Source organism: Kogia breviceps, chromosome 10, assembly GCF_026419965.1.
Source record: "Kogia breviceps isolate mKogBre1 chromosome 10, mKogBre1 haplotype 1, whole genome shotgun sequence".
Lineage (NCBI taxonomy): Eukaryota > Metazoa > Chordata > Mammalia > Artiodactyla > Physeteridae > Kogia > Kogia breviceps.
Window position 1 is genome coordinate 95,077,556 of NC_081319.1, and position 19,410 is coordinate 95,096,965.

Genomic DNA, 19,410 nt, shown 5'->3' on the forward strand with positions numbered 1-19,410 from the left:
TAAAAGTATGAAAAAACTTAGAAATGAGAACCACCCATCCTTAGAGTCTTTAATAATAGTGTGTGAGCGTATGTTTATGAATTTGTGTGTGTGCCTGTGTGTGTGTGTTTAACCTTCATGCAGAGAACGAGGTGGTATCTCCGCTTGGAACCCACCAACCCTGTATGAGGTTCGTCTCCGTGGTTCCCATCTCAGCTCCACCCTGCAGGAGGCATGTTGTCTGGAGACATTTTTGGTCGTCACAACTTGGGGAGTTGCTACCAGCATCTAGTGAGTAGAGACCAGGGTTGCTGTTCAACACCCATAATGTACAGGACAACCCCCCTGCACAGTGGAGTAAAATCCGGTACAAAATATATCAACAGCGCTGAGGTTGAGAAGCCTGGTTTACTTTTTTGTTTTTTGGCCGCATGGCTAGTCGAATCTTAGCTCCCAGATCAGGGTTTGAACACTGGCCCTGGCAGCGAAAGCGCTGCGTCCACCAAGGAATTCCCAAGAAACCTGGTTTACCTTAACCTCAAAAGAACAATAAGAATTCCTGGTGAGGAATGTCTGTGACATCTGCCCAGGAGAGAGCCATGGACCTCATTGAAGGCCACGTGGGGCTCCACCTTTGGACCCAGACTGTGCACTTCCACAAAAACCCCTCCTGCTCCACCTCCCCAGGAAATCCAGTCCACGAGGACAGGCTTTATGGGGAGAGAAGGGCTTGTTCTGACTTTGTCCTTTGCTGGCAGATTATTTCTGGTCCCTTCATCTCAATCCTGCCTTTTTTTTTTTTTTTTTAAATATTTACTTATTTATTTATTTTATTTGGCTCTGCTGGGTCTTAGTTGTGGCACGCGGGATCTTCGTTGTGGCATGCAGGGTTTTTTTGGCACGCGCAGGCTTCTCTCTACTTGCAGCACGTGAGTGGGCTAGTTGCAGCATGTGGGCTCCAGGGCGCATGTGCTCGGTAGTTGAGACATGTGGATTTCGTTGCCCCGTGGCATGTGGGATCTTAGTTCCCCGACCAGGTGTCGAACCCGCGTCCCCTGCATTGGAAGGCAGATTCTTAACCACTGGACCACCAGGGAAGTCCCTCGATCCTGCCTTGTATTTGAGTTTTTACTTGCAGTTTCTTAGTTTTGTTGTTCCGTGAGAGGAGATACGTGTAGAAGATGGAGAAGGGTTAAAGAAGCAGGAGGGTGCTGGGTGGGTGGAAGGAGAGGGAGTCGCGTGCACGAGAGGGAGATGTACACATGGAGACTCGCTTAGTTTAATGGTCCTGGAGTTTTCAGCTAGAGGTTTTGCTGCCAATGTCTCTGCATCCTTCACACACACACACACACACACACACACACACACACACACACACACACACACACACCCCACCACCACATACAGGCCAGGTGGCTCCTGCTTACATACATGGCTTGGCGCTTTTACTCTTTGGCTAAGACCATTTCACACATGAACAACACAGCCTCCTCCCAGAGATTTGTCATCCATCTGCTTGCAGAAGGGCTGTCTGTTTCCCTCTGAAAACTGGTCCAATCAACATTTTCCTTTGGCCAGAGTAGCTTCCCAGCAGCTCCTCCATAAGGTCCGTAATTGCAATTTCTCATTCTCATTTGCCTGGCTGGCTTCACCCTTCTGTCCTCTCTCTGTGTCTCCCCGCCCATCCCGCACTCTCAGCCCTCTCCTTTCCCGTTAAGAAGCCCTGTCAGAATGAATGACAGAATCAGCTTCCTTCCCCCTAAGCGGCTCATTACTCATAACTTTCAAGCCATGTTGCCTTCTGTCCTTCCAAGGTTTGTAGATTCCCCTCCACACACACGATTCCCCTTCCAGAGTGAAGTACTGGATGCATGCCTTGCCTCACACTCTTTCCAAGCTATGCCGCTGTAGCAGGACTGTGGGCAAATATACCACTGAGTCTTTGCTTGTGATCTGCTCCAGCCTGTCTTTTTCCATATGCTTGTAGCAGACCATGGTTAATATCAGTCTGTGAGCATCCTGAGGCTAGCCCTGAAGTCTGACTCCAGTGTCAGCGTGCTGAAACGGTGCACACCCCTCATCCTGGAACACGGGGTCAGCTCTCAAGGGCAAACTTGGTACGGGACGTGGACCACTGACTCGGCTGTTGCGGCCGCGTTTGTGGTTGAGTTAGGGAGCGTCTGATGGGCACGGGAGAGACCTTCTCCCAAATGACTTCTCATTCCTAAACTTTGAAAAAGCGAATCGCACACGTAGGGAGGGCTATCGCGAGAACCAAAAAGTAAATCTGATAATAAACTCTTTGGTGTTTCCAAGATAGATGTCCAGGCAGAAGCCTTAGGGGGTCAGATTATTAGGGAAAGCTGAAATCTGCTGTTTCAAAGGAAAAGGGAAAAATCTGAAGGATGATGAAGAAGGTAGGGAAAATCTGCAGAATCTAAGGGGTGAGAATGATGCTTTTCTGCGACCTATAACTAGACTTTTTGTTTCAGGAAAATATATTTGGAGCATTTCTAGACAGTAAGTTAAGGAGTAATCACTCTTAAAATGCAGCTGTACAAAAAGGCATCTTAAACTAATACACTTGAGTAAGGAATGCAAGTGCCTGATGGGTCACTTTGGGTAAACAGCTTGGCACAGTGAAGTGAAGTGGGGTCCCCATTTTCCCAAATGTGAAGTTTGTGAGTTCAGAGAGGTCGTGAGACAGCACCTGTAGATATTTGGTTTTGCTCTGCTCCATGGAACCCTGAAGTCAAACATATCTGTATGCTTTAAAGTGTGAAAGAATTAAGGAGATCTAGTGTTTGGTAGCATTTTAGAGGGAAGAAAAGGCAATAGCTAGAATATTGCTCTGCTTTTGGTTGATTACATTTATACGTAGTGGGCACATTGTGAAATAGTCTACAAAGGCACCAGAAACAGCCATTCATAGAAGAGCCCAGGTGCACAACGCAGCGGAGAGCCCCCAGCCCAGACCCAACACCATCAGATGGTTCTGGAAGGTCCTCAAGAGATACAGCACCAGGGATAGGGTTGCTTCCGGCTCGACCAGAGCTGCTCTGACTCTTCCCAAAGGTTCTGAATGGCTCCTAAAGCGTCATGGAACACCCACACTCCCGTGGCCCCTAGAACACTTCCCTCCTCTTGACTCCTAACCCTGTCAGAGATCCCAGACGATCCTCTCTATATCAAGGCCACGCCCAGCAAGATCTTCCAGAGGCTTCCTTAAACATCCCTCTAACCACCATTCTAAGTGGGGAGGGAGGTAATGACAGCAAGGGGAATTCTGGTTTATTCTTCATGCAGTGACCGCTTTCTCAGGAGGCATGAGCTGATGTGTGCTTGTGCCTGGAACACGGGGCAGACCCCGGAAGTTAGCCAACTCGATACTGATGTTAAGTAGCCAGGGTTTGCCGATACAACCCCTGCAGGTCGTAGAGGGAGGTGTAGTCAATAGTCAGGCTCCCAACAGCGTTCAAAGTCACCTTCCTGCCACTGCGATTTTCCAGACGAGCCGTGTGGATAGTTCCAAATTATGGAATGATGATGTGTGCAGCTCACTCCTACCACTTGCACACACGTGTGTGTATGCCTCTTTCCTGCCTTCATTTGAACCCGTACCTCTGCTTTGGCTTCTAGGAGCAATTATATTGTAGCAACAATTAGAAAAGGAACTGAAGGTCAGAACCCCTGAGTTCCAGGCTGGTCTCCCCACTGGCTTTCAGGACTGTTGATCATACTTGTGGATTAACAAGTGAAATATTATTCAGAGATTGATGTGCGATTATGATCAACTCACACATGTTGATTTGATACATTTCTATATTGCAGTATGATTGCCACTATAGTGTTAGCTAACTCTTCTGTCTCATCACATAATTATCATTTCTTCTTCATGGTGAGAACAGTTAAGACAGGCAGAGAGTAGAATGGTGGTTACCAGGGCCTTGATGAGGGTGGAACTGGGGAGATGTCGTTTAAGATACAAACCTGCAACTGGAAGATAAATAAGTCCTGTAGATCTAGTGCACAGCACAGTGATTCTAGTCAACAGTACTCTGTTATAAACTTCAAAAATGCTAAGGCAGTAATTTGTTTTTTTTTTTTTTTTTTTTTTTGCGGTACGCGGGCCCCTCACTGTTGTGGCCTCTCCCGTTGCAGAGCACAGGCTCCGGACACACAGGCTCAGCGGCCATGGCTCACGGGCCCAGCCGCTCCGCGGCACGTGGGATCTTCCCGGACCGGGGCGCGAACCCGCGTCCCCTGCATTGGCAGGCGGACTCCCAACCACTGCGCCTCCAGGGAAGCCCAAGGCAATAGTTTTTTAATCACTTTACTGAAAATGAAGTATTTTTCAGTAGGAGACCTTTAATATTCCTAGTTCCCCTCTGCCTTAGAAAAATATGAAAAAACAAAAATAAGACCTCATTGGCCAAGGTTGAAAAATGGAGAGCTCAGGGATAAATACAAGGGAAAGAAGCATCTCCACCCCATCCCCTGCTGTTGCCATGTGTTCATTTCCGGTAGCATGTGCCCACCCGAGGAGGCTTTCTTGGAAGGAAAAGGCTCACAACCGGCCCTGTACAATGAGAAGTGAAGGTGTGCCTGGTTGAGTGAATTCCACGGCTGCTTTGCTTGGCGACTGGCAGGACCTCTTACTATCACTGCCGTTCATTTTTTATAATTTACACAAATCCAAATATTTTACTCTTTGAAAGCTTAATTAAATTGTATTAAGTAACTTTTCAAGATTGAAGTATAGTTGATTTGCAATATTATGTTAGTTTCAGATGTACAGCATAGTGATTCATTAGGGGTTTTTGCAGATCATATTTCATTATAAGTTATTACAGGATGTTGGTTATAATTCCCTGTGCTGTGTAGTAAATCCTTGCTGCTTATCTATTTATAGTAGTTTGTATCTGTTCATCCCATACTCCTAATTTATCTCTCCGCCACTCTCTTTCCCCTTCGGTAACCATGAGTTTGTTTTCTATGTCTGTGAGTCGGTTTCTGTTTTGCATATACATTCGTTTGCCTTATTTTTTAGATTTCCACAATCCAAGCGACGTCATATAGTATTTGTCTTTCTCTGTCTGACTTACTTCACCAAGCATAATATTCTCCAGGTCCATCCACGCTGCTGCAAAAGGCAATATTTCATTCTTTTTTTGTTGTTGTTGTTGCTCCTCGATTTGTTAGGGAGATTTCACTGTAGAATTAGGAATAGGATTCACTGACGTAGAATTGCCAGGTGGAGGGACTCAAAACCCCCTTCTGCTAAGTCTCACTCCAAGAAGGGGCGGGGGGGATCTTGTCAATTCAAAGAGTAAGAACCTCAGCAAACAAGGTTATATTCGTCGAAGGCAAAGGTTTTGAAGGTGTCAGAAGAGGAGGGGGAACAGGAGCTATGGTGACACCAATGAGTGGAGGAGAGCGGCGTGATCTGGACTTTGCTTGTTCCCACTTAGCTTGCATGGCCCCCTCTGGCTCACCCACGCTGTGAGCCCATTGAAGCCCCTCTGTTGGCAGAAACATCCGCTCAGTGCGTTGCCAAAGGACTGTGCGTCTGACACGTCTTGATGCAGAGTCTCCCCGCCTCTCGTCTCCAACTGTGTGGCCTCTCTAAGGAGAATCCTTGCTGGGAGCTGAGACAGCTCTGCTCCAACTTGGAACGAGTAGGAATATGGCTTCACCGTTCTTTCTTGCACACAGAGGCAAAAAGCAGACCCCTGCGTCCTTCAGAAGTTGAATGTCCCATGTAAACACTGCCTTTGCAACAGGCGCTGAGATTCAGAGAATAGAAGAAATAAATGTACGGTAGCCATGAAGTGGGCTTAAAAGTCAATCTTGGCTAAACTTCATGTTCTGTTTATTTCCATAGAAAATCATGAGTTGGGGACTTAACTGTGGTTGGTTTGCATTTGTCGTAGCGCGGTTGTCCTGATTGTGCGCGTCCTTGGTATGCAGGAATGTGTGTGCACGCGTGCACACTCACGCCCCCGCCCGGCACACGTATGAAGCTTTGCGTGCGTCTGCCCTCGCCTTCCCCTCGGGCCTGCGCATAACCTTATAAAGTAGGAGGCAGCCCAGTGTTTACCTCTGTAGCTTTTCACGTTCAAAATATTTTTGAAAAGTGCCCATTCAGAAGAAAAGGAAAGGCTCCAACCCTCACCGATCTGAGCATTTATACATTGCTTTCCATCCTCTGATCTCAGAGCTGTACTAATCCATTCTTTAAACATTACTTATTTTAGTCATTGTTTCTCCAAGGAGAGGTGGGCAAAAGTAACTGTTGGTGCAATAACTGATTTTGCTTCTTTTCTTTTTTTCTTCTGTGTCCTTGCCGCCGTTAAAGTGACGCCACTGACTGCTCTGTGGGGGCCGTGTGCTGTGTTCGTTTCCGTGTGAATAATCGCACCCTTAGATGCATGTGGACTTCTGTCTTCTCACACTGTATTAGATAAAACCCTTTAAAACAGAAAGGCCTGAAGCACCAGTTGGTAAACAGCTCATGCTACCCTGGCAACTTGAGTTGCATGAACCTAATACAAAACTGTCCCCTCTCCCAATGTGCTTCTACTGAATTCCAACTGGGAACCTTATGGTTTCCTGTGCAAGTCAGAAAGAGGACCGCTGATACCCAGCCAGAGCGTTTTTTATGCCACAAGCCCGTGAATGTGCGTATATCACATGTAAATCAGGGTCACACAGGGTGACAATCCGCTCTGCAGCTAATGAGAAATTATGCAAAAGTAGATGGATTTTGTACACATTTTCAGTTTTTGTCTCTTCGCCGTTGAAATCTTTAATTAAAATACACAGAAGAGAGGCGCAGTCTGTAACTGTTAGATATTACATGCTCTGGTTGTAAGGTAATAGCCTTCCAAGTTATTTTTATGGGTCATTCTATCCAGTGGCGGCTTAGAAAGTCATCTTTCAGCTTCCCAAAAGGAATGTCTGTTTTCTCACTTTCTAATAATGCCTTCAGGTCTGAGAGTAAGGACTTGCCCAGTGAATACAAATTAGGCAATGTCAGGGTACTACTAAATGTGGATTGTTTGGGTCTGAGTTTTATCCACTTGGGACAATAACAAGACCATTTATGGATGGCCAGCTCCATGCACGCTGTGTAGACATGCTCAGGACACCAGCGTAACTCTAAGACCGTCTTCCTAATACTCTAGATGGTCTAATAGCTGAGCTGTTGTTAAATAAAACCATGCAAGTCACTGTCCCCAGATACCACCATATCTCTAGCCACCTTCACACCACAGAAACACAATGCAGCGTAGAACACTCCAACTCACCGTTTATACAGAACCTTGACGCAGTTGTAATTTTCACTTGATTCCAGTTACTTAGTGAGGATTTACATAATTTGCATTAATGTGTGACTTTCTATCATTTTAAGAGCGCGCTTATGTTCCAGCAGAGTGTGTGCGGGCTCTATCCTCAGAGGCAGTGATGTGGTTGTGTGTACGTGTGTGTGTGTGTGGTATAAAAAGTTACTGCCCCCCCCAAGCCGTCCTCCGTCCTCGCATCTCTCTGCGGCAGAAGAAATCTGCTCTGATCATGGCCAAGTGGGCCAAAGAATGAGGGCTCACCCTTTGGAAGCTTGGTAGATAAGAGCATGAGCGGTTACTTGTCTGTCACCATCCCCGCACACGCCCGCTGCCCTCCGCTGGGGGTAGAAGACTGGACTTTGCCCAACGCTGACAGACGGCCATGAGATTCCTTCGGATGTGTCACCGGATTTTTCCCCCCCAGCCTGACCTTGCTTGCCCCTAGCACCTCAACCCCTAGCAGCCTTGGAAATCTGCTCACCACACACATCCAGCTGTGCTTCCTTTGTATACCTTTCTCCTCAAGGCTCCCCTGCACCCTTGGTTGTCACATTTGCTGATCTCTCCAAACAATGAGGTCCACCTTGGGCTTCACTCCTCTGAGAATGGCACCCCTGAGGCCTACCTAGGTCCTCTCCCACGCACACCACTACACCCCACCGTGGAGGAGAGTATCCCTTTTTATTGCAAGTCATTTGGACATTTTGATTCATTCATTCTAAATATTATTTTAAAAATTCTAGTGGTGATCATTTTGTAATGTGTAAAAATATTGAATCACTATGTTGTACACCTGAAGCTAATACAAGTCAGTTATACTTCAATGAAAAAGATAAAAATTTATAAAATATACTTATAAAAATAGGGTTATTACTGGGCAAGTGAGCAGATAGTAATGGAATGATCATAAGAATAGGCTTGGTTATTAATTACAGCAATAATGACTACAATAGATAACATTTATTGATCATTTTTTTAACATCTTTATTGGAGTATAGTTGCTTTCCAATGGTGTGTTAGTTTCTGCTTTATAACAGAGTGAATCAGCTATACATATATCCCCATATCTCCTCCCTCTTGTGTCTCCCTCCCACCCTCCCTAACCCACCCCTGTAGGTGGTCACAAAGCACTGAGCTGATCTCCCTGTGCTATGTGGCTGCTTCCCACTAGCTATCTGTTTTACATTTGGTAGTGTATGTGAGTCCATGCCACTCTCTCACTTCGTCCCAGCTTACCCTTCCCCCTCCCCGTGTCCTCAAGTCCATTCTCTAGTAGGTCTGTGTCTTTATTCCTGTCTTGCCCCTACGTTCTTCATGACCATTTTTTTTTTTTTTTAGATTCCATTTATATGTGTTAGCCTACGGTATTTATTTTTCTGACTTACTTCACTCTGTATGACAGACTCTAGGTCCATCCACCTCCCTACAAATAACTCAATTTCGTTTCTTTTTATGGCTGAGTAATATTCCATTGTATATATGTGCCACATCTTCTTGGCAGAAGCCCTAAATAGACATTTCTCCAAAGAAGGTATACAGATTGCCACAAACACATGAAAATATGCCCAACATCACTAATCATTAGGGAAATGCAAATCAAAACTACAATGCAATATCACCTCACACCAGTAAGAATGGCCATCATCAAAAAATCTACAAACAATAAATGCTGGAGAGGGTGTGGAGAAAAGGGAACCCTCATACACTGTTGGTGGGAATGTAAATTGATACAGGCACTATGGAGAACAGTATGGAGGTTCCTTAAAAAAGTAAAAATAGAACCACCATATGACCCAGCAATCCCACTACTGGGCATATACCCTGAGAAAACCGTAATTCAAAAAGAGTCATGTACCACAACATTCATTGCAGCTCTATTTACAATAGCCAGGACATGGAAGCAACCTAAGTGTCCTCATTGCGTTTCTCTAATGATTAGTGCTGTTGAGCATCCTTTCATGTGTTTGTTGGCCATCTGTATATCTTCTTTGGAGAAATGTCTGTTTAGGTCTTCTGCCCATTTTTGGATTGGGTTGTTTGTTTTTTTGATATTGAGCTGCGTGAACACTTGTAAATTTTGGAGATTAATCCTTTGTCAGTTGCTTCATTTGCAAATATTTTCTCCCATTCTGAGGGTCATCTTTTCGTCTTGTTTATGGTTTCCTTTGCTGTGCAAAAGCTTTTAAGTTTCATTAGGTCCCACTTGTTTATTTTTGTTTTTATTTCCATTTCTCTAGGAGGTGGGTCAAAAAGAATCTTGCTGTGATTTATGTCAGTGTTCTACCTATGTTTTCCTCTAGGAGTTTTATAGTGTCTGGCCTTACATTTAAGTCGTTAATCCATTTTGAGTTTACTTCTGTGTATGGTGTTAGGGAGTCTTCTAATTTCATTCTTTTAAATGTACCTGTCCAATTTTCCCAGCACCACTTATTGAAGAGGCTGTCTTTTCTCCATTGTATATTTTTGCCTCCTTTATCAAATATAAGGTGACCATATGTGTGTGAGTTTCTCTCTGGGCTTTCTATCCTGTTCCATTGATCTATATTTTTGTTTTTGTGCCAGTACCATACTGTCTTGATTACTGTAGCTTTGTAGTATAGTCTAAAGTCAGGGAGCCTGATTCCTCCAGCTCCGTTTTTCTTTCTCAAGATTGCTTTGGCTGTTCTGGGTCTTTTGTGTTTCCATACAAATTGTGAAATTTTTTTGTTCTATTTCTGTGAAAAATGCCGTTGGTAGTTTGATAGGGATTGCATTGAATCTGTAGATTGCTTTGGGTAGTATAGTCATTTTCACAATGTTGATTCTTCCAATCCAAGAATATGGTATATTTCTCTATCTGTTTGTATCATCTTTAATTTCTTTCATCAGTGTCTTACAGTTTTTTGCATACAGGTCTTTTGTCTCCTTAGGTAGGTTTATTCCTAGGTATTTTATTCTTTTTGTTGCAATGGTAAGTGGGAGTGTTTCCCATTAATTTCTCTTTCAGAGTTGTCATCATTAGTGTATAGGAATGCAAGAGATTTCCGTGCATTAATTTTGTATCCTGCTACTTTACCACATTCATTGATTAGCTCTAGTAGTCTTCTGGTAGAGTCTTTTTGTGTGTGTGTGTGGTACACGGGCCTCTCACTATTGTGGCCTCTCCTGTTGCGGAGCACGGGCTCTGGACGTGCAGGCTCAGCGGCCATGGCTCACGGGCCTAGCCGCTCTGTGGCATGTGGGATCTTCCCGGACCGGGGCACAAACCCGTGTTTCCTGCATCGGCAGGTGGGCTCTCAACCACTGTGCCACCAGGGAAGCCCGGTAGAGCCTTTAGGATTCTCTATGTATAGTATCATGTCATCTGCAAACAGTGACAGCTTTACTTCTTCTTAGCCGATTTGGATTCCTTTTATTTCTTTTTCTTCTCTGATTGCTGTGACTAAAACTTCCAAAATTATATTGAATAATAGTGGTAAGAGTGGACAACCTTGTCTTGTTCCTGATCTTAGAGGAAATGGTTTCAATTTTTCACCATTGAGAACAGTGTTGGCTGTGGGTTTGTCATATATGGCCTTATGGATCATTTCTTATGTGCCAGGTACTGTGCTAAAATATCTGCGAGCATCAGCTCATCAGAAGCTCATGACAACTGAAAGGTACATGTACTCTTATCCTCATTCGGTAGAAAAGGAAATGGAGGCTTAGGGTGGGTAGTAAATAGAGGAGCTAGTTCAGGAAGACTAACTAGGGAAGCCTCTGTGGACATAAAGTCCCAGGCTGGGGACAAACTTGGCGTTCACACATAGATGATGTGTGGTGCATTCCATCCCCTGAAACGTCTTGAAATAGGAAAGCATTGACTAAATTCCAGACCGTGACTGATGTCCACATCAGATACGTGAGGAACAAACAGAAATTTGTAACATCGTTTACACTAAGTTGTTAACACCTACAGTTTTTAGAGTTTGGAGGATTACATGGTCAAACTATCCCAGTCTCATGAGTGATTCATGCTTCTGTTTCTTCTTTGACTTGACATATACCATGCTCTGTATTGCAGTAGATTTCTGCACTTGCTACTTTATTCCAAAGACTAAGCATTTCTGGAAGTACTCTGCTGGGGGTGATTGAGGGGGGAGTTCATGTGTCTACAGAGAGACGTACCACTTAGTACGACCCCCCCCCCCAATTCCATTTTTGTACAACTACAAGAACTTTTCACAGGGAAGCAGGGATTCAAAGATTAGAGGAAGAAAATAATAGCACAGGGAATAGTGTGTACTTTGACAATGACAATAATTTGAGAAAGTGTACCTCCTACATAAAAACAGTTCAACAAAGAATTATTCATTAATTTTTCCATTTAATGAACATTTTAAGCACCTGTTATGCACCAAATATCTTTTGGACAGTGTTCACTTCTCAATCTTTTTCTGTATTAGAGTAATTGGACACACACTCCCATTAATCACCTTAGCTCACTACTCCTTCTTGTCCGTTATTCATTCATTCATTCATTCATTCACACAGTTTTTAACCTCAGGAGCCCGGAGGTTAAAGATGGAATTAATATGGTGGGCTTCTGAGAAGTTGACTTTTAAACCATGTCTTTAAGGGAAGAATTTTATTCTAAACTGGAGAATCATATTCTAAACATGGAAGTCCCGTGTGGCTCCAATTTGTCTCTTCTTGATAAAAAGGTAAAACTTAGAAATCTCACACCAGTTGCTGTCAGTCATCCCATGCTAGACTTACGTAGTCCTGCCCTTCTATAATAGTCTGTAAATTGTCAAGAAGTACACATTTATAAGTTATTGTTATGAATATAATTTGACTTGAATTGATCATCATTGCTGGTGTACTTTTCAATAACATTGTATTGAGTTTGATAAGTATAGGTTCAGTAGAACAGTATAATTTGGCTCAGGTCTCAAAGTACCGAGTACTATTGCAAATGGCAATATCCTTAAAGTATGAGATGTTGATAATTTATGATTAGCATTCTTAGGGACAGAGTCATGGATTTGTCTTTTGAACCCAAATGGCATCAATTGTTTGGTAGCTAGATATAGTATTCATAAAGCGAAAAACAGGGTGGGCCATTAAAAGAGGCCATTATATGCCTCTCTGTTAAAGTAGGCATATAATCAAATGCTTTCTATTCTGATCTCCCTTAAGAACTATGGCTTAGAAATTATTGTTGGTGTTTGCCTTGCCTTCATGACAAAAAATTTCAAAACATCTCAGTAAATGTTATCTATGAAACAAACTGGGGATGGGGCCACTAATATTAGTAAAAATTCAGTCAAGATGGGATGGACCTTTTCCTTTTAACAGACCACCTTTTTTTTTTTTTAAGTGTATTCTAAAGAATTAAAAATTTGGGACGTGTGAAAGGAACACTAAATGTTTAAAAAGATTAAAATATCGGTGGGGTAGTTGCCTAGTTGGACCCTAGGATTTATGTCATCATGTATTTCTTCGTTCACTAATGCATTCGTTTATTCATTCAATAAATGCTTACTAAAAACCAATACTATACATTGTGCTAAGCCATATTCTACTGAGTATACAATGATAAATGAAATAGGGTTTCTGCTTTCCAGAAACTAAAGGTCTGTGAGAGGAATTCAGCTATGTCCATGACATAATAAAAGGAGAAAGAGGTAGGAACTAAGAAAGAAATACTGGAAATGGGATGGGATTCAGAGAGGGATCTGAAGTATTTTATGTAGAGTAATTATTTTAAAATTTACGGTGTGCAAGATAAGTTGGAGATTTCTTTAGAAAACGTCTCTTTATTAAATAGAAGTTTATACATTGAGAAGAAGAATAATTATAGTTGACGTTTATGGAATACTTAATATGTACCAGGCATTACATTAAGTGATTTTCGTGAACTGTCTCATTAAATCCCCAGAATAACCCTGTAAGGTAGGCATTATTCTTTCTTATATTTCATAGATTGCTCTATTGTATACTCCATGGTTACAGCAAAAGCTTTGTCTATATTATAAGGCCATAGGGGTAGAGGTACAAAGGAAAGTAGATGTGTAATGCAGTGTTAATTATTGGGCCAGTAAAATCTCTCTAATTTAGGTTTTGGGGGAGAAAGTCCTTTTACATTAATTTGATCTAAATGATGGGATCCTTCTAAGAAAATAAGTTGTGTTACTTCAAGTACTCCCAGACATATGCATTATTGACTAAAGTTTTTTCTCAATTCATAAACACTGCTTTACAGAAATGAGATAATGACCATTTGTTATCAGCACACTAAATGCAAACATGGATGCTCAAGAAGGCCTGATATTTTTTTCCCATGAATAAATTAAACATTTACCTACAATCCTATTTACATTATTGACTTAGGTACTGATTCTGTTACCCCTCACTGCGCATAATTCTCCTCACTCATGTGAGGGGAGGAAAAAAACAATTTAAAATGTCCTCACCTTATTTTTCCTGCCTTGAGATAATTCTTGCTTCCAGAAGAGATGGGAAGGGGTGCTCTCAGACCCCCATTTTGTTCCATACTTGACGCAGGAAGGCTGTAGATAACAGCAGAACGGTATTTATTTTGGCTATAACTAAGGCTTTTTTTTTTTTTTTTTTCCATTAATAAGAATGTTACTTTAGTGGTTACCAGTAGGGAGAGGGAAGCGGGGAGAGGCAAGAGAGGGGTGTGAGGGGCTAAGAGGTACCAACTACTAGTATAAAATAAATAAGCTACAAGGATATATTGTAAAGCACAGGGAATATAGCCAATATTTTATAATAACTATAAATGGAGTATAACCTTTAAAAATTGTGACTCTGTGTTGTACACCGGAAACTCACATAATATTGTAAATCAACTATAGCTCAATTTAAAAATACATACAGGGCTTCCCTGGTGGCGCAGTGGTTGGGAGTCCGCCTGCCGATGCAGGGGATACGGGTTCGTGCCCCGGTCCGGGGGGGTCCCACGTGCCGCGGGGCGGCTGGGCCCGTGGGCCATGGCCGCTGGGCCTGCGCATCCGGAGCCTGTGCCCCGCAACGGGGGAGGCCACAGCAGTGAGAGGCCCGCATACCACAAAAAAATAAAAAATAAAAAAATAAATAAATAAAATAAAAATACATACAATTAAAAAAATTAAAAACATAAAAATAAAAGCAGTAAGCTGGGGATTAAAAAAAGAAAGTTATTTAACTGCTCCTTGACTTCATCAGACAGGCAGAGGGTAAATTAAAGTTGTCCCATGTGGTGTCCTGGGTCCCCCCCCACGGCTGGAGTAGTGGGCACAACTCTTTCACGGGTGCTTTTCTCAGGTGCTTCTGCTTTGGCTTCCTGCCGAGCTCTACTTCCCACCTGCCTGGGGAAAACTAGGACTTAGATGTTGAAATAACTCCTCTGGAGCCTACAGTTGTACAATAAAAATATCTGTGCAGGGCTTCCCTGGTGGCGCAGTGGTTGAGCGTCTGCCTGCTGATGCAGGGGACGTGGGTTCGTGCCCCGGTCCGGGAAGATCCCACGTGCTGCGGAGCGGCTGGGCCCGTGAGCCATGGCCGCTGAGCCTGCGCGTCCGGAGCCTGTGCTCTGCAACAATATTTGTGCAAAAGAGACACATAATACACTTGAATTGTCACTTTTCTTAGTGAATTTTATTTCCTTGCATAATGAAAGGTAAATGTTAAAGAAATCCCCCTGCATGAATCAATACATTCCATTGGGATACAAATCAGTGAGGCCTTTCGTATCAATATCTAACCTCTGTTGAAGTGATCTCCAGAGTTCGAATTCAGTTTTTACTTTCATTAGAAATTAAGTTTTAAGAGGTACCTTGACAAAGACGTAAAAATGAATTATGTATATTAAAATTACATATGCCTATATACCAGCTGTTGTCTTGGTGCTTAATATGAATTAATTGGCCATCTCTTTATTCCATATAATTCTTCATATTTTAAAACTTATCATTTCTGTTGGAGAAACCAAGGTGTAAGGTAATTTGCCAGAGGACACAGTTAGTATTCTAGGTAGGAAATTGGGTCCCTCTGAGAGCTGTTATAGAAATGAAATGAGGCTCCTGGTAAAATGTCTGAGATGTAGGGCTTCCCTGGTGGCACAGTGGTTGAGAGTCCGCCTGCCGATGCAGGAGACACGGGTTCATGCCCCGGTCCGGGAAGATCCCACATGCCATGGAGCGACTGGGCCCGTGAGCCATGGCCGCTGAGCCTGCGCGTCCGGAGCCTGTGCTCCGCAGCGGGAGAGGCCGCAGCAGTGAGAGGCCCGCGTACCACACACACAAAAAATGTCTGAGATGTAATGACATCATCATTGTAGAACCCAGAGAGCCATACTTTCAGTCCATTGTACTGAACAAAATCCCATAGATCTTTAAATTGTACAACCTTACTAATTTAACTTTAAGAAGGCAGAAAAATGGACTTATCAGGAAATATTCCCATCTACCAATATATTTAGTAAATGGAGGAACAAAGGTCATCATCTCTTTCAGAGGCTGCAAACTGTATATTTTCAGTAAGCTGCAATCAGCTTAAGAAGGCAGTTACTGTGTTTGGATAGGTAAACACAGACTCACTCAAATCAAGAGGCCCAAGTGTAGAGGTTCTATTGGATTTAGCTCTTTGTTGTCGGTCAGCTGTGTGTTTTTAAACCAGTTTACACTTCCTAAGCTGATAAAGGCTTGAGTACAAGTTTGAACTCCGAGAAGTGGGTTTGAATAAGTCTAGACATTTGGTTATCTTCTGTCTAGCATTCATTTGTGTCGTGGGCGTCACACTCTCGGGATTAGCGTTTCTTTATGCAGAAGCTGTTTTATCTTTGGCTTCCTTATAATAGCTTCGCGTGAATGCTGAGCAGAGAGAGAATGCAGGCCAGGGCTTTAGTGATTTCGGGGATCGTACCTAAATGGGTCGAATGGATATGCATTCTAACCTCACTCTCTTGATAGAAGCGTCTTGCCACCTCATTTAATGGGCAGAATACCAAGGAATTGGCCAGAATTGCCTGAACCAGTGAGATGATACGGTAGAAATCCATTTCTGTACCAAGTCTCCGACACCTGGTATAAATGATAGCCGCGAGTGAGATTATCTGAGCTGTGGATATCTAAGGGCCTGTGGGACACCTCTGAGTGTATAATCACTGCCTGGTCACATTTTCATTAGCTTCTTTAGGCTCCAGAAAGCAGTTCAGTTTTTATCCCCTGAATTAAGCGTGTCTTCTATAAACAGTCAGCCTTTTATTTTCAAAACTCAAAATGAAACAGTGTTTGATTTTCGTGACTCTCTGATTTTTTGAGGATGTATGTGTCTCACTTTTAGAGTGTATGCAGGAATTTGAATTGTTTGCCCAAATAACCATCTCTTTAATATCTATTTCCTTAAGCTACATCCTTCCAAAGGACATCTTGGCGTCAGGCTAAGTTCAGTGGCTTGTAGACATCGGCGTTGTGTCAGGTGGGCTGCTGTGTCAGTGAAAAAGGCCGGACCAGCATACCCATGCAGGCTTTTTCTTCAGACACCAAAGTGTAATATCACGTGGATTAAAAATATATATATATATATAGTGATTAAGATGCACTGAAAGACCAAGGTTACTGATTCAGTCCCAGTATGGACTTGTCAGATTCATTCATTCATTCATTTATTCTCTCACCCACTGACTCCCATTCATTCAGCCATTCATTAAACATTTGTTGCATAAGCTATAACTGCTAGATAGGCTTCCATTATCAGGCTCCCATTTTATGGACATGAACCCACAGTACAAGAGGGTCAGACTAAGAATAAGTGGATGGGATAATCCAAGTCTATAACAAAAAGGATGAGTCGGGAGTCTCACTTTCTACAAAATGGACACACTACAGTTTGCAGTTTTTCCTTTTGAAAAGGAAGTGTGATATGTGGTAGGAACAGGAGTTTAAGAACTATACGGGCCTGGGTTTGAATCCTGCATCTGTAATGTACTAGCTGTGTCATGTTGAGGACGTCCTTTTGAGCTTCGGATGGTCTTTGTGGAGCAATGGTTCCTACTTGGTAGGGCTGTGTGAAGATGAAAGATAAAACACGTGGCTTGATCACTGGCACGTTTGAACCATTTCAGCAAGTGCTATTTACCTTCCCTTTTCTTCCATTTCAAGCTGGTTTGGGTAGGAATTGGGAGAATCCTTTTCCCCCTGTGAATAGGCGGATACCTCATCACCCCAATACTTGAGAACAGTAGGACTTTCCTTTGCAGACAGCCCCCAGAGGGCAGCACCTCGATGCCAGAAGGTCTGGTTTGGTGCCTGCCCCACTGGGTGGAAGGTACCCAGTTTTCCACCATCACCCCAGAGACTGAGTTTCCCACTGGGCCCAGTGTCCGTTCACTCTGATGATGCCTGTAGCTCCCAAGAGAGACAACAGCCCCGCGGAGTGGCCTTGAGAGAAGCGAACTCTCACCAAGGCTCTCCCCCTAAGGGTGCAGTTGTTCCATTGCCAAACTCATGACCTTTGGGGAATTTGGAAATTTACTACCCTGTGTGGGGGGAGAGAGACAAAGAAATTCAAGATGAAGCTTTATCTAAAGTAAAGGGCTTTTATTATGAGTGTTGAATTGGGTTTGGATTTTGCACACCCTTCAAATTTCTTAGGGTGTGGGTGAGGGCGTCCTAGGAGGTTTAATTATTTCCTTGAGAGGTGCCGAAGTTTGTGACACTGAGGCCCATTCTCTTCTGTTGTCCATGGAGGTGGCGGATGCTGGAAATTAAATTTCTGAAAGAGGGAGACTGTTGCCATGGATAGAATTATGCGGATATTTGCATACAGTTAAGTACTTGGTGGAGTTTGATTTTGTTGTTTTGTTTTTGGAAAGGGAAAATTAAAGTAGTGTACGTATGGGTAGAGAGGAGTGCGGGCAATGGAGTTATAATGCTCTAATGGGCTCCTGAGATAAGGAAGACTGGGTTACAGTATTAGTAAACCCTTAGAAGATAAGGACACACAGCAGGCTGCCTAAGGCAGTGTATTAATCTTAATAGTCTCTCACAATTAAGACCCGACTTATTTCACACTAAATTTCTTACCTTTGAGTGTTTGCATGCAAGGTCTGGACTGGACGCCTGGGGGCATGCACAGCAAAAGGGAAAGCTTTTAGAAAGTTTTCTGCTACTTGGAAGAGTTTGTATCCTATAGTTCACAATTCCTGGAATCAACATTTACATTAACTTAGATGATAACATCTCAGAATTTGCATCCGAGATCCAACAGCATCTTTACTGCCTTGATTCAGCAAACCTATATTTCATGCATTTAGTCATATGTTCAACTAACATGTAATATCTCCCCAAGCAAGCTCCTGGGCCTTAGAGAAATGAATTAAAACGTACAAGTTGACCTCAAGAAGTCTGGCAGTCTATTCAGGGAGGTAAGACAATAGTTTAAACACAGGGACCACATGGAATAATGTTATGAATCGAGACTGGATTCTAGTGGGTGGAGAAATTACTTCCTTCTGAGGAAATCAGAGAAAGGCATGAGGTGTATCTGAGCCAGGATTTTGAATGACTAGAAACCGGGTCCCCTCTTTTCACATCATGAACCAGCAACCTCCACACTACGATGACATTCATTTCTCTCTCAGGTCAGTTATGGGCAAAAGTTTTATCATCCTTGAACCTCGTCATTGATCTGCACCCTTACTTTCGTTCTCTCCTATCCTTACCTTACCCCCTCCCTGACTTCTTAAATCCTGATGCAGTCAGCAAGGGTTGTCTTGTTTTGTTTTTTACCTTCAAGAAGAATCTGGGTGAGGGTTCCTGGATTCCTGCTTGCCTTCATAGGAAAATATCAGGTCCATGTTGCTACGACTGGGTGTAAACTTGCTCCAGTTTGGAGCGATAACTAGATTGTCAAGGGCTTTCACTGAGCATCACCCATGAGTAGGACCCTGAATTTTCCTTTTTTTTTTTTTTTTTTGCCTACTTATTAATTTATTATAAGATCTACCATTGACTTTAATTCAATATCCATGTTGAAGTAACATACAGTATTAGTAAGATTAATAGAGACAGCCAGACCTAGAGTCAATAAGACATGAAAATTAGTAATATGTAAC

At 43.0% G+C, this 19,410-nt stretch overlaps 1 protein-coding gene across 4 annotated transcripts in view; it reads left to right on the top strand.

The window, feature by feature from the left end:
* The window catches only part of ATXN1 (ataxin 1), a 402,319-nt gene that overhangs the window by 289,374 nt on the left and 93,535 nt on the right, over positions 1 to 19,410 (top strand). The gene's annotated exons all lie outside the window — the stretch shown is intronic.